The 15,555-nt window shown below is 36.4% G+C and overlaps 1 long non-coding RNA gene across 1 annotated transcript in view; it reads right to left on the bottom strand.

Moving 5' to 3' along the window:
- The window catches only part of LOC116662688, a 415,082-nt gene that overhangs the window by 375,742 nt on the left and 23,785 nt on the right, over nucleotides 1-15,555 (bottom strand). Inside the window, exon 2 of the long non-coding RNA XR_004318685.1 lies at nucleotides 2,396-2,479. This is a non-coding gene — a long non-coding RNA (uncharacterized LOC116662688). The remainder of the gene's footprint in view (nucleotides 1-2,395; nucleotides 2,480-15,555) is intronic.

Consider the following 15,555-nt stretch of genomic DNA (forward strand, 5'->3'; position numbering starts at 1 on the left):
GAATATCATTCTATGATGAACTTAAGATAATTCACACATAATATCATAACTAATAATACCTTTGAGACCAGGCTATTTTGGGGTGATGAAAATGTTCTGAACTCAGATTTTGGTAAAATCTGTAAAATTTTGTAAAATTTTACTAAAAATCGTTGAATTGTACATGTAGTGAATTTAATGATATATAAATTATATCTCAGTAAAGCTGTTTTAAAAAAAGAAATTTGGCATTATCTCCTAGTTAAGTTTGATATGGGTGAAATTTTCCCAGAAGATTTTATGCTGGGCTAAAAATTTATGCCTGTTTATGTCTGAAATATAGGTGAATGTTCAGTAAGTACCTCCTATGATTGAGTTTCCTTTCCCATATCCCATCTCATCCAATTTGGAGAATTACACTAAACTAGCTCCCAGAAAACTAAATTAGTTCATAGGTTATCTGAAGCAACTCTGGTACCATGGAGTATAGTAAAAATTTCAAATCAACCTGATACACCTATGAGCAATCATTTCCTATTTAAACTGATGGCCCCACAAAAGGAAATGAAAAAAAAATTTAGCATTTTAAAGAAAGACTTAAAGATCATGCTATGTTTTAAGACGTATAATCACCTATATAATAGCCCAGTTAAAGGGGCAGACTGCACTTAACTGGTAGACCCAGCTGTAGCCCATAGAGGAACACCTAGACAGTATGTGGTCATCAGTGGAGTCCATCACAGGCAATAGGTAGTTACTATCACGTCCATCCCAATTTTGGGCTCAAAGTAGAACTGTGGGCATTTTGGAAAGGAATTTATGAAGACAAACTAGGTAGTCTACAGAGACAGAGATATGGGTTCAAGAATGAAAAATAGGAAGCCATTCTAAGTGGATTAAACTTCATTTAGTGGCAGACTACAAAGAACAATGGCAGTGTCCAGCCTCTAGTGAGGCAGAAGGTCAAAGCAAGCTAAGCCATTGGTGAACCTGAAGCTGATTTGCTTTAGAGCATTACCTAGACTTCCTTACATTCCCTGATTTGTTCCAGGACCCTGGCTGGGGGTTCAGCCAGGGGCTAAGTGGCCCCAGCTGTAGAAAATAAAGAGAGCTATGATGTTGGAAGCCCCACACATCATTACGATGGCTGTAATCTGGGATGTGTGACCTCTCATTCGTACACTAGCAAAGCATTCAGCTGATTGGGACCTGCTGGCTTCTATGCCCTCCTCTTTTGGCAGAAATTGCAGCTTGACTCTTCTCTCCCCTCCCTTCTTTCCCCACCCCTTCTTACACATACTTCGTGGAGTCTGAAGTGGAGACTTTCTAAAACTGACTTGCCTTCAGTAAGATTTGGGTTGGGGGACACTTGTCTGTAATATCCAGTTGAATATGCTCACTGCTTTCAGAATTGAAAACAAACTCTCTATGACTTGGGTGTTCACATTTATATCTAAAATCCAAACTTTAAAATTTAGAAAGGCACAATAACATGGAGTAAATAGTTTATTTATAGACTAAATTAAAAAAAAAAACTGTCAATTTCTCTCTCTTCTCTCATAAACTTAGGTGGGATGATGATAATGAATTTCAACCCAGCATTACTTTTCAAGCAGCCTTATTCAAGCACACAAAATCTCAAGCTTTCAGACAATCACATTTTTAACAAGATGAATTCAATAGTTTACCATCCTGCCAAAATAAGAAAAATACAAAGAGAAATCTAAAATCACAGTAGAGTGAAAATGCTACATATTCATAGGCTGTGAGTCCCTCCAACCAGAACGAAAATACGTAGGGTGAGTGTCCAAAAACAATTCTGCAAGTCAATACAATAAATCAGGCCCAGATGTCACAAACACAATAAATCAATTGAAACTGCCAAACCACTCTTCTCAACCTACTGGATTTAATTAAAACCACCACTCAGTTCATGAGAGGCCTTCTAATAGAGTAGATAATATCACTCAGACTCAACCATCCACCCAAACCTGGTGTGGGAGACACAGCATGTTGAATTTTAATCTAGGGGCCTGTTAAGCATGGCAGGGTTTCGCCCACATCTTCAGTAATGCTCTGCCATCCCTTCTAGGTCCTCTTCTCATCCTCCGAAAGCATTCACTGACAATGCCTTCAATCAGCCTTTACCATTGTAATACAGTAAGTGCCAGGTAAACGCTGCAGGAATATTGACTTGCTGGCCTTTGTTTTGTGTTGAAAATATAGCACAGCCATTGAAGAGACTAGCATTTTAATCAAATAAGGAGTGACATGGGTGCTTCATAGTTTTAAGTTCTTTAGTGAGTCTTCCTAAGATATTCCAACCCTAGCCTGGTGTCTAGAAAGATCTATTCCCAAACAACCGATAAATGCCACTCAGAAAGACAGAAAGAGGGGGGGAAAATGAAACACTCACAAGCTATTATGAGTTCACAAGGCTGGCACACGGCACAGGTTTCCAGGCATCTTCTAGGGCTGGAGGTTAAGAATCTCAATGGCCCTGAAATAGAAAAGATCCCTTGCATTTAGTGCAGAAAAGACACAGAGACACCCACCCACGAAGTTGTTTTAACTTGAAGGATCACATTATTCATCATGAACAATCTCTAAAACTCAGTCAGCAGAAGCCTTCCTGGCACTTTCCTTGTGTATACTTGGCTCCATTTTATGAAGACAGAACAGACTATGCTTGGCATTTTTGCCTTGAGTTATTGACATGTTTTAAATTATGCTGTTTTATGTCCATTCTTAATAGAACAGAAATCTGCTACAAACGATCTTTATTAACAGACTGCCTCAGGTGCTGAGACTCTCGATTTAACAACGTCTCCAAACAGACAGGCAGGGAGCTTGTTAATAGGCTTTTCCAACCCTTTGGCTTCTGTGAGACGTAAGTGGATTATGGAGGTTTGTTTGTCAGGCTATCTTTTTACATCACTGTCTAAATAATTGCCACTAAGGCCTATTGCTTTGACCTAATTAACAAAATGTACAAAATCCTGAGCATGGAACTTTTATTGATTAGCCATCTCCACGGGAAAGTTATGAACCCCTCGGACTCAGCCCCAGACAGATGTTCTTGGTGATGATACACACTGGACTACAGCCTGTTAATATACCAAGGACTTGTCTTAGCATATTGAGCTACTCAGAAAGTGTCACAAAAAATCACATTTATTGGTTGTAGTTTAAAAATCAGTATCCTTGACACGAGACCAATTCTCACGCATATTTTACCACGTTTACCATAAAACTTAATAGTATCAGTTCCAATTTTTTTTTCCCTTAGAAAATGATCCTTGGGAAGGTGGTTTCAATAGTAAAAAAACAAAACAAAAAACATGGTTAAAGAAAAAAAAAGTTTTATCTGAATGAAGAAAAAAATGAGAGTAAAACATGACTTGAAGTAGAAATGGGACTTAAGGAGGAAAAAAAATGTTTATTGTTCAAACACTTTTCATTAACTAAAGAAGTACTTGAACAAATACAATACTTCAGGGCTTATGCGTCAGAAGACAGTTCCAGGCACTGAAACTAAACTAGGGAGTGAGAAGACGAACAGCGTCGCTGCTCTTGGGGAGTTTTATTAGCAACAGTAGCAGATTTTTGAAAAGCCCCGGTACTGAGGCCCATGAACTATTTCCACATTAGATTATACTCACAATAGTCCCCCTAGTTCACAGATTCACTTTCTGTGGTTTCAATTAACCCAAGGTTAACTGTGGTCCGAAAACAGTCCATGGAAAATTCCAGGAAGAAACAATTCCTCAGTTTTAAATTATCCGCCGTCCTGAAGAGCGCGGCGAAATCTCGCGCAGGCGCAATCCAGTCCCGATCGGCCGTAAGTCACTCCCTCAACTGGCATGCTCTGCCGTCAGTCACTTCTGGGCTTACGTCATTAGATCAGCGAGTGGTATCATACAGCTTCGGTTCACGTAACCCTTACTTCACTTACTAATGGTCCCAGAGCCGGAGAGCAGTGGTGCTGGTAATTCAGTATGCCAAAGAGAAGCCATGAAGTGCTTCCTTTAAGTGAAAAGGTGAAAGTTCTTGCCTTAATAAGGCAAGAAAAAGTTACGGTGCTGAGGTTAAGATCTACAATAAGAACACATCTTCTATGTGTGAAATGATGAAAAAGGAGAGAGTAATCTGTGGAAGTTTTATTGTCACCCTTCAAACTACAAAAGTTACAGCCAAGGTGTACTTTAAATGCTTAGCTGAGATGGAGAAGGCATTAAATTTGTGCAGTAAGATATCTGTATGTATGACTGAAACTTGTTATACACCAAGAATTGATACAACATTGTAAACTGACTATACGTCAATAAAACAAAAAAAAAAAAAAAAAAGGAAAAAAAAAGATATCTGAGGCCACATTCACTTAACTTTTATTACAGTATATTGCTATATTTGTTCTATTTTACTATTTATTATTGTTAATTTCTTACTGTGGTTCCGTACAATCTGAGCTTTCAGGCATTCATGGAAGTGGGGGGAGGGAGGCTTGGAGCACATCCCCTGCAGGTAAGTGGTGACGACTGTAACTTTCCTTGGGAACTCAGGAGAAAGCCCATAGGATGAAAAATTCTCTTTGATGACTTAGGAAGTTAAGATTGGCCATGAGAAAATAAGCTCTGTACATCATTTTATGTAATATTCAGAAGGTATATATTGAAAAGGCTACTACAGACATTTTTTTCAGTTTAAGAAGACATAGGATCTGTTTTTTTGGGGGGGTGAGTAACCAAGACCTGGAGCATGCAAAGCATGTGCTCTAGCACTTGAGCTATACCCTCCCCCTCAGGATCTGGTCTTAAGGAAGTCCAATTAAAAATGGAGAGCAGGACAAATTAAAATTTCTCAATACACACACAGACAGGTTAGAAAGTTTTGACTAAATTTACGTTTTTGTTTCTTAAATCAGCCAAGTAACTACAATATGGCTGCACAGCAAGCAATAGGTTAAATTCAAACAGTTGAATGAGCTCTAGTTGGGAACTCAGCTAGAACAACATTCATACGATTGAATTAATTCAGAAAGCTTAAAGGCCCAAAAGTAGGTTGACTGCAGGTAGACTGCAGTTTTTCTTTCTTATTTGCCAGTGCAAAAGGGGCAATAGAATTTTTTTTTTTAATTTGAAAATGAGATCTTGTCTAATCTTGGGAATTTATGGTGAATTTTGGAGAAAGTTTCACCCTGGAGAATTCTATACATACAGTCATAAGCATAAACACATGGGCATCTGTCAACACGAAACAATTCACCAGAAATGGGATGAGCATCTGTTGTGTGTGCCCTCATGAAGATGAGTGTCACAGCAGTTGTCTTCTAACATGCAAAACGAGCATCAGAGTAGAGGAGGACCAAAAGTTAGATAGGTCACGGTCAATGGGCTGAACAGAATATAATAGCTTGACTATTCTTCAGGTGAGGATAGATTATGCCAGGAAAAGGCAACCTCTCCTGCACCATTAGCTCTTCTGAAAGCTTCCGGGAAACTGAACGGAAAGCAGAGACTTTCTTCTTTTGGATCAGCAGCAATCATAATAACAACAACAATAATTAATAAAAGCTATCATTTGATGAGAGTTTACATTGTACCCCATTTACTCAGTTAATGGTTTACATTTATGAATTTCATTAATCTTAACACTCTGCAAAAGTTGATAAGACTATTATCTCTATTTTACATGTGATGATACAGAGGGAGCAGCAACTTGCTCAAAATCACAAAGCCAATGAGAGGTAGAATCAGTATTTAAACCTTCTCTGAAGCTCATGCCGCCATGCACTGCACTAGATTTCCCAGGGTCTTGACTGATGCACAGGCATTTTTGGTGGTTGTGAAGTGGTGGGGGTGGCAGTTCATCACTCTGTCCAGCCAGTTGTTTTCCCTGGATTTTGTAAGAGATCATGTTTAAGGTAAACTGGTTATCACCTGCCTAGACACAAGTGATTTACAATTATTTCTTTATTAAGAAAATGTTCAGTGTGTGAGTGGTCTCTGTCTGAAAAAGTGCCAACAAAGAGGCCTTGTCAGTTTTTTGGCAGAGACACATCTAAACACATAAAAACAAGTTTAAACACTATCATTTCTGCATAATTCTTTCTTGGCATCATCTCTCACTTGCCACAATTTGCAGCCAGAAAACACTTATTTCTACTTTTTTTACTCTAGAAATAATCCAGCCTTAAGTGGATCTAATTCCTCCCCAGAAGAGAAACAGCCCTGTCAGGACTTGGTTGTGTGTGCTATGTTTGAGGCATCAAGGTTTCCATTTACTGCACAGCTGCACGGACTCCGGAAGCTGGTGTTAAGCCAGAGCTCTGTACCCACTGAGATCTGCAGTCTGGAATGATAAACACACAGCTGCCTGTGGCAAGGGCCACAGGCATAATAGATGGCCACGTCTCAACCACAGTCAGGCAAAGCCAGGACAAATCATTAATCCCACTGCTCATATGTTAAATATCACAAAACATGTACAAAATGGTGAGCTGTCTCCATGGAAGACGGTGGTGATAGGAGGGGGGAAAGGCGGAAGCAATTTAAGGGAACAGGAGAGAGTAAGTGGCTGTAAGTCCTTTGTAAAGTCCTGCTGGAGACTGATTTACTGCCACGAAGCCCTCTTGCTGCATATAGTTCATAAAGCCTATGACCTACGCACTTGCCCACGGGACCACAATAACATTTATCTAGCATAAATTAATGTGTTTCAACCACTAATTCAATTTGGCCTGCCTCATTCTTCTGGTTTTGGCAAAGCCGAGCCCTGCTATAAAGTCACTGGGTGACTCACACGAATGGCTGTTTGTTAAGGAGTCACACACCACCAGGAACAAAGAGTGCTATTAGTTGAGTAGTCATAAAATCTACCTCCAGAGCACATGTGGAGCTGTGCTAATTGAAACTTCCTCTTTAGAGGGGTCTGATCAAAACCAGCTGTAGGAGTCAAGCAGGAGCCGATTTCAACATCGCATTAAAAGCCCAGCAGATTCAGAGAGAGCGGCGGCATCTGAAGCAAGAGGGCATTCCGGCCGAATAGGTGCTCTATAATTGGCCCCTGACATGCTGCAAAAGAGAGCTTGTGACCCGAACCTGAAGAGCAGCGGAAGGAAAAACCTTCTCCTCAAGCATCATTTGAAAAAAGAAATCCATAGTGCAGTTCCCCTCATAAAATTCCAGATCTGCCAACCTTTTCAAGGAACACATGGGAAAAAACCACAAAGGCCTAGAGAATTTAAGAAAATGAAATGGGATATTGTTCTGAAAAGATAAAGACAAGAGCTTAAATATTTTTGTTGTAGTTTAGCCTTTTAAGAACATCCCATTAGCATTAAAAAGAAAAACAAGATGTCCAGCACATAGAGGAGCAAACAAACAAAATCCAAGTAAAAGGCAAAAACGGAGGAAACAAAGCAACACAGACTGTACTTAAACAGGAAAATGAGAACTATCTCCTTCTCTCTGGCTGTATATGCATTTCCTCTTCTAAGACATAAGGGCAGCATTCTGCCAGTGTGTATAGAAGCAAAATGCATCCATAGCTTTCCCTTTTGTGTTTGTTTTACTTGAGAGTGGTTTAGCCATTTGTAAAAGAAGCAGTCATTGACAGATGATTATAAATAGCATATCCTACCCATCAAGTATTTGAATTTTATTTAATTTAGATGAGTGGAGTGCCTGGAAATGTTAAAGGAAGTTTTGTTTTATAACACCTTTAAGGAGCATATAAATTAGGAAGGATGGATACTCTTTTTTAAAATTTATTTACTCATCAATTTAATGAAGCGTCTAGTTTGAGGGCTATGTCACAGTGATTTGTAGAGATACAGGCTGGGGAGGTTTATTTATACAGATGTGGAAAGGATCATTATGTTTTATTCCACAAAAGGATAAGAGTAACTATATAATATATGAATTATAATGATTATTCTGGAGGGTACAGTTATAGCCCCACAAATAACCATGAAAGTTGAAAACGTGCTTCATTTTCATCCTCTTTTTAGAATGCATTAAGTGGTTAACCTCTTCTTATTTTCCCCCCTTTTCACAAATAAAACATATTGAATCACTGATTTTAAAAACTAAACAAAACATCTTCACAAGAGTAGACGTTTCATAGTTATATAATTCTCTTTTCCCTCTTTATGCTTGAAAATTTGCACCCAGAGTTTAACAGTCACTAACCCAAAATGTGGCCTCTGGTATCTGTGATATGGTTATTTGAATTTGTGCAGATATGAGTAGAAAGTATTTCTAATGCATCTTTATTACTCATTTGACTTGCCGGATAGTGAATCATTCTCAGTGCACAACGCAATTCACAGTTGTAATGCTATGCCCTTGATTCTGTTTATTTTGTTTGTCCAAGTACTGCAGACATTACGGAGGCTTAAATTTAGTGCTCTCAAACCCGAAGAAGGTTTAAGAATTTGGAAATTTTTCTAGAGATAATTCAAGATTAAATGATGAAAACAATACAATGTAAAATAGGCCAAACACAGTATTTTGATTTAAAATGGTATGTGGAAAGCAGTCATTGACTAGGTTTATCGTGATTTTCTCACTAAAATATTTTCTTTAAAATTCAAAAAGGATGAATCTTCTTATGTTGTCCCCAAAACCAGGCCTGGATCTAGGATTTTCCAATCTGAGAATTTAAAGAACAAAAAATAAAATGACTTCCAGGTTCTGTATAATTAGAAGCCGTGGAAATCTGTCCACTAAAAATGATTTAAAGTCCCTCATTCGTTTCCTACTGCTTCCCCCCTGACTCCGAATACAAAGCCAGACAGCTGTTCTCAGGATCAAGGGTACTACATTCTGGAGCAGCACAATATTGTCCCCGCTTCCCTTCGCACTAGCTGTGATTTCTGACTCTGAACAAAAAGAGATGGTCCACTGAAACTTGCAGAAATCCAGGCAGAGAGCTGGTGGGTTGCTTTGAGAGGTGGCGTTGCACAGTCCGGAATTAGAATGAAAATGCAGGTGGGCACCAAGCAAAGAATTCACTCCAGATCAGTAGGACTAGAGTGGACAAAAGCCTGCTAAATTCTGGAAATTAGACTAGGAGTTGAGCATGATCTTCTCTCTAGGAGGAGGACTAGGCCAGAAGCCATGAGAGTATAAAAGGGGTAAGCCCAGACAAATATCTCTTTATTACAGGATAAATTTTAAAGATTATCATGAAGAATATGAAAAAATACTGCATAACAAGGAAAAACATTTACCATCCTAAAGGTTCAAATGAAGAGCAGATCTGAGTCAATGAATTACAAGAACAAAAGAATTAATTTAGAATATTCTTTGGTGGCCTCATGTGGCAAAGATGGTTGGTCTCTCATTCCTCCTGGGCTGTGCATCTACAACTATATTTCTTAGGCTCCCTTAGAGCTGGGTGGTCAAGACTAAGTTTTCCCCAATGGAAGATGAGCAAATGGATGTCAATGGATCAAAAAGAAACAAAACAAAACAAAACAAAAAGCTCTGGCTCTAAACATCGACTTTTTTGCTGTTGATTAGAAATGGTGACCACAAAGGCAGCCTTGGAAGATGAATGGTGAAAATGGCAGAGCTCTCCTATGGAATGATGGAATAGTGAAATTAAACCAACTCTCACAACGAGAATGACTAGAAAATCTGGACAATTATTTTTATTATTATTATATTACTATTAAAACTGTATAAATATATCTGATAGCTATCAAAGAGCAAAGAATTGCAGAAATAAGATTAATAAAAAGACAAGGAATCCAGAGAACAGAGCCCAATATCTGGGGACAGTTGCTCCTAAGGACAACTACCAATTCTGCAACAGGAAAGTGGGAGGCTAAGAAGTCAGTAGAATTTATGGGCAACTTGCAAAGCTGTTGGGATCACCAAGGGTTAGGAGACCTGTGCACTAATGCTAGGACCCTCCAGTCTACATTCCATGAGAAACATTGATTTGGTTATAGACCAGCTGTTGCAGGGACCAATAACAGCCTCAAGTCACTCTAATCCAATTTTAGTGACTTAAATGATCTCAGATTGCTAGTTGTCTACTAAAAACAAACGTAAAAATTATATCACATTCATCCTTAATTGACTGATTTTTTTCCAAGTTAAGTTTACTGATGTAAATTTACATTAAGATAAATTTTCTCTTTTTAGTGTACAGTTCTATGAATTTTGACAAACACACATACTTGTGTAACTGCCTCCATGATAAAGGTATCAAACACTCTATCATCTCCCAAAGTTTACTCATGGCCCTTTGTGGTCAGTTTCCTCCCCTCCCCTTGCCATGGCAACCATTGATTTGATTTTTGTCACTGTGGTTTAGTCTTTTCCCCAATGTCATATGAATAGTATCATGCAGAATGTTGCCTTTTGAGTCTGGATATTTTCACTTAGCATAATGCATGAACTTCATCTCTGTGTTTACATAAATCATTTTCCCACTTTATTACTAAGTAGTATTCCATTGTATGAATGTACCATACTTTGTCATTCATCAGTTCATGGGTATTTGAATAACTTTCAGTTTTAGGTATTTCTGAATAAAGCATTTTGACATTTGAGTATGTATACACACACACACACACACACATATACAGGTTTTTGTGTGAAATTATATTTTTATTTCTCCTGGATAAATTCCTAGGAGTGGGATTGTGTGTAGTAAGTGTATGTTTAGCTTTTAAAGAAATTGCTTATTAGACTTCCACAATGGTTGTGTCATTCCCTCCAACAATGTATGAGAGTTCCAGAGGGTTCCAGGTGCTTCACATACGTGATAGCATTTGGTGTGGTCAAGTTGTTATTTTTTCTTTATTAAAAAAAAATTAACCATTCTAAATGTGTATCAATATCTCTTTGTGGTTTTAATTTTCAATTTCCTCATGACTAATGATGTTGATTTTCTTTTCATACGCTTTTTTCTATCAGTTTATTTTCTTTGGCGTTCAAATCTTTTGTCCATATTTTAATGGGTATTTTTGTTTTTCTATTCAGTTGTGAGAACTACTCATATATTCTGGATACAAATCCTTCATCAGATACGTGCTTTGCAATTATTTTTATCTTACTCTGTAGCATGTCTTTTCAGTGTCTTTCAAAGAGTAGACATTTTTAATCTTGATGAGGTAATTTTGAAGTCCTGTCACTTTCTTCTTTTACGGTTTATACTTTTTTTGCCTTAAGAAATCTTCACTTGAAATAAGATTTCTCTTATGCTTTTTTTTCAGAAGTATTATAGTTTTACATTTTTCATTCAGGTTTATGATTATTCAATTCAAGTTAACTTTTGTTTATGGTGTTTATGGTTGACAATTTATTTGCATATGGCTCCACTGTTGTAACAATAGTTATTGAAAATACTGATTTTTCCATTGAATTGCCTTGGAAACTTTGTTGATAATCAATTGACCATATATGTGTAGGTTATTTCAGGACCTTTTAGTCTGTTCTGTTGATCTATGTGATTATCCTTTTTCTTTACCTCACTGTCTTGATTACCTACTTCGCCTACAGGTCTTATAGGTAGGCAATTTAAGTCTTTCTATTTTTATTTTTTTCAGTATTGGGGAGACTATTCTAACTTCCTTGCTTTTTCCATATAAGTTTTATAGTCAGCTTTTTGATTTCCACACAAAAAAGGTTTGTTGGTATTTTAATCGGGATTATACCAAGTCTAAAGAACATTTTTGAGAATTAACTTCTTAACAATATTAACTGGTCCAGTCTATGACCATTGTTCGGTAGTTCTCAACATATAAATCCTGCATATATTTTGTTAGATTTATCACGTATTTCCATATTTTGGTGTTATTGTAAAAGGCATTATGTTACTTAAATTCAGTTTCTAAGTCTTCATTGCAGGTATACTGAAAACAACTGATTTTCATATACTGATATTGTACCCAGTGATCTTGCTAAATTCACCCATTAGTTCTAGTAGCTATTTAATAGATTCTTTGTCAAAATGAAGACCATCATGTTAGTTGTGAATAGAGACTTTTATTTCTTCCTTTCCAACATAAATGCTTTATTTCTTTTTCATACTTATTGTATAGCTTGGGACCTCCAATGAACAGAAATGGGGAGAGTAATCATTCTGGCCTTGTGGACAATCTTAAAAGCAGTCAGTCTTTTACCATCAACTATGATGTTAGCTGCAAGTGGTTTTGTTTTGTTTTAAGTCAATGTCCTTTATCTGGTTGAGGAAATTTCCTTCAAAGTTTCTGATATTCACTAAAAAGTAACTACACCCATAAAGGAATAATTCAACATGAATAAAAACTAAGAAAAATGAGAGACAATGAAAATGGACTAAAAAAGGACTCTTGATTATAGCATTAGGAGAGGCAAAACTTTAAAAATTTATACATTATGCATCTAGTGTAAATGAAAGGATTCAGAATTTTGGAGAGAGGTGAAGTTGATGAATCTGAATTTCTTTCCATCAGTTCTTTTTCTTTTTTTAATTGAAGTACAGTCAGTTTACAGTGTGTCAATTTCTAGTGTACAACACAATGTTTGAGTCATTATATATACACACACACACACACACGCTTACTTATTCATTTTCATATTTGTTTTCATTATAAGTTACTGCAAGATACTGAATATAGTTTCCTGTGCTATACAGAAGGAACTTCTTGTTTATCTATTTTGTATACAGTAGTTAACATTTGCAAATCTAGAATTCCCAGTTTATCCCTTCCTACCTCCTCTCCCTCTGGTAACCCTAAGTTTGTTTACTATGTCTTTGAGTCTGTTTCTGTTTTGTAGATAATTTCATTAATGTCTACTTTTTCTTTTTTTTTTAGATTCCACAAATGAGTGATAGCATATGGTAATTCTTCTTTCTCTTTCTGGCTTACCTCACTTAGGATGATGATCTCCAAGTCCATCCATGTTGATGCAAATGGCATTATTTTATTCTTCTTTATGGCTGAGTATTATTCCATTGTATAAATATACCACTGCTTTTTTACCCAGTCATCTGTTGATGGACATTTAGGCTGTTTCCATGTCTTGGTTATTGCATATAGTGCTGCTATGAACATGTATGTACCTTTTTAAATTAGATTTACCTCCACATATATGCCAAGGAGTGGGATTGCTGAATCATATGGTAAGTCTATTTTTAGATTTTTGAGGAATGTCCATACTGTTTTCCATAATGGCTGCACCAAACTACATTCCCACCAACAAGTGTAGGATGGTTCCCTTTTCTCCACACCTTCTCTAGCATTTATCATTTGTGGACTTTTTAATGATGGCCATTCTGACTGGTGTGTGGTGATACCCCATTGTAGTTTTGATTTGCATTTCTCTAATAATTAGCAATATTGAGCATTTTTTCATGTGCCTATTGGCCATTTGTATGTCTTCACTGGAGAATTTCTTGTTTAAGTCTTCTGCACATTTTTGGATTGGGTTGTTTGCCTTTTTGTTACTAAGTTGTATGACTTGTGAATATATTCTGGAAATTAAGCCATGTCAGTTGCATTATTTGCAAATATTTTCTCCAATTCCGTAGGTTGTCTTTTTACTTTGCTTATGGTTTCCTTTGCTGTACAAAAGCTTGTAAGTTTAATTAGATACCATTTGTTTTGCTTTTACTTCTGTTACCTAAGTAGAGTATACTAAGAGAACATTGCTAAAATTTATGTCAGAAAATGTTTTGCTTATGTTTTTTTCTGGGACGTTTGTAGTGTCTTGTCTTATATTTAAGTCTTTAAGCCATTTTGAGTTTATTTTGGTGTATAGTGTTAGGGAGTGTTCTAACTTCATTGATTTACATGTGGCTGGCCAGTTTTCTCAATACCATTTGCTGAAGAAAATGGCATGAAACTAAAAATCAACCACAGAAGAACAAATGAGAAAAAAAAACTGCAAGGAGACTAAACAACATGCTACTAAAAAAACTAATGGGTCAAAAATGAAATCAAAGAAGAAATTTAAAAAATGCTTTGAGACAAATGACAATGAAAACACAACCACACAAAATCTATGGGATACAGCAAAAACAATCCCAAGATGGAAGTTCATCGTGACACAAGCCTTCCTCAAAAAGCAAGAAGAATCTAATAAACAACCTAACCTATCATCTAGAAGAATTAGGAAAAGAAGAACAAACAAAACCTAAAGTCAGCAGAAGGAAAGGAATAATAAAGATCAGGCAGGAAATAAAAAAACAGAGATTACAAAGACAAAAGAAAAAAATCAAAACAAGAGCTTTTTTTTTTTTTTTTTGAAAGAGTAATAAACAGAATTACAAATCTCTGGCCAGGCTCACTAAGAAGAAAAGAGAGAGGACACAAAATAAGAAAGGAAAATGGAGAAATTACAATCAACACCACAGAAATTCAAAAAAACATAAGAGAATACTATGAATAACTATATGGCAACAAATTGGACAACCTAGGAGAAATGGAAAAGTTTCTAGAAACATACAGTCCACCAAAACTGAATCAAGAAGAACTAGATCATTTGAACAGACCAATCACTTGAAGTGAAATAGAATCAGCAATGAAAAAAACTTCCTGCAAATAAAAGTCCAGGACCAGAGGGCTTCACTGGGGAAATTGAGCAAATATACAAAGAACTTAAACCAATCCTTTTCAGACTCTTCCAAATGATTGAAGAGGAGGGAACACTCCCAAACTCATTCTATGAAGCCACCATCATCCTGATACCAAAACCAGACAAAGACACTACCAAAAAAGAGAATTACAGACCAGTATTGTTGATGAATGCAGATGCAAAAATCCTTAACAAAATATTAGCAAACAGAATGCAACAACACATTAAAAAGATCATGCACTATGACCAAGTTGGATTCATCCCAGAGACACAAGGATGGGTCAACATATGCAAATCAAAGTGATACACCACATCAACAAAAGAGAGGATAAAAATCACATGATCATCTCAATAGATGCAGAAAAAGCACTGATAAAATTCAACACCCATTCATGACAAAAACTCTTATCAAAGTGGGTTCACAAATAGACTTCAGGGGACAAGTCTCAAGATTTTCATATTTGGTTTATCATTTATTTTCTGTTTTATTTCCATCCAGAATTGTTTTTGGTGGAAGCAAACGGAGCCCTTATTATTAGTTCACATCTCATTAGTACCCACAATTTCTACACATATGGACTGGAATACTTTACTGTGCTGTCTCTGAAAGATAATAGGAGATAATAAATGTTTTATTTTCACTGATTCCTCCATCCTCCCACCAGTATCTTTCATAATTTCAAATTATTTGCTGAGAATTACTTTTTCATTTTTTGAGATTCAGTTTTAATATGCATGATTGTAAGAGCTCTGCTATTTGCATGTTTATTTTTTATTTATTTTTACATCCTTGAAAGTGAGGAAAAAGCTTACTATTTACTTGTGAGGAAGAGAATAGACACTACCTTTATAAAATTCCAGGAAACTGATATTGCATAAAGAATAGCAATATTAGTAACATGAAAAATAGAATATAAGACAAAAAGAATTAACAAGAAAACTAGCATACATATAACCAAACAACTGACTAAGTAATCTAATCAATAACCTAACAGGT

Source organism: Camelus ferus, chromosome 3, assembly GCF_009834535.1.
Source record: "Camelus ferus isolate YT-003-E chromosome 3, BCGSAC_Cfer_1.0, whole genome shotgun sequence".
Classification (NCBI taxonomy): Eukaryota; Metazoa; Chordata; class Mammalia; order Artiodactyla; family Camelidae; genus Camelus; species Camelus ferus.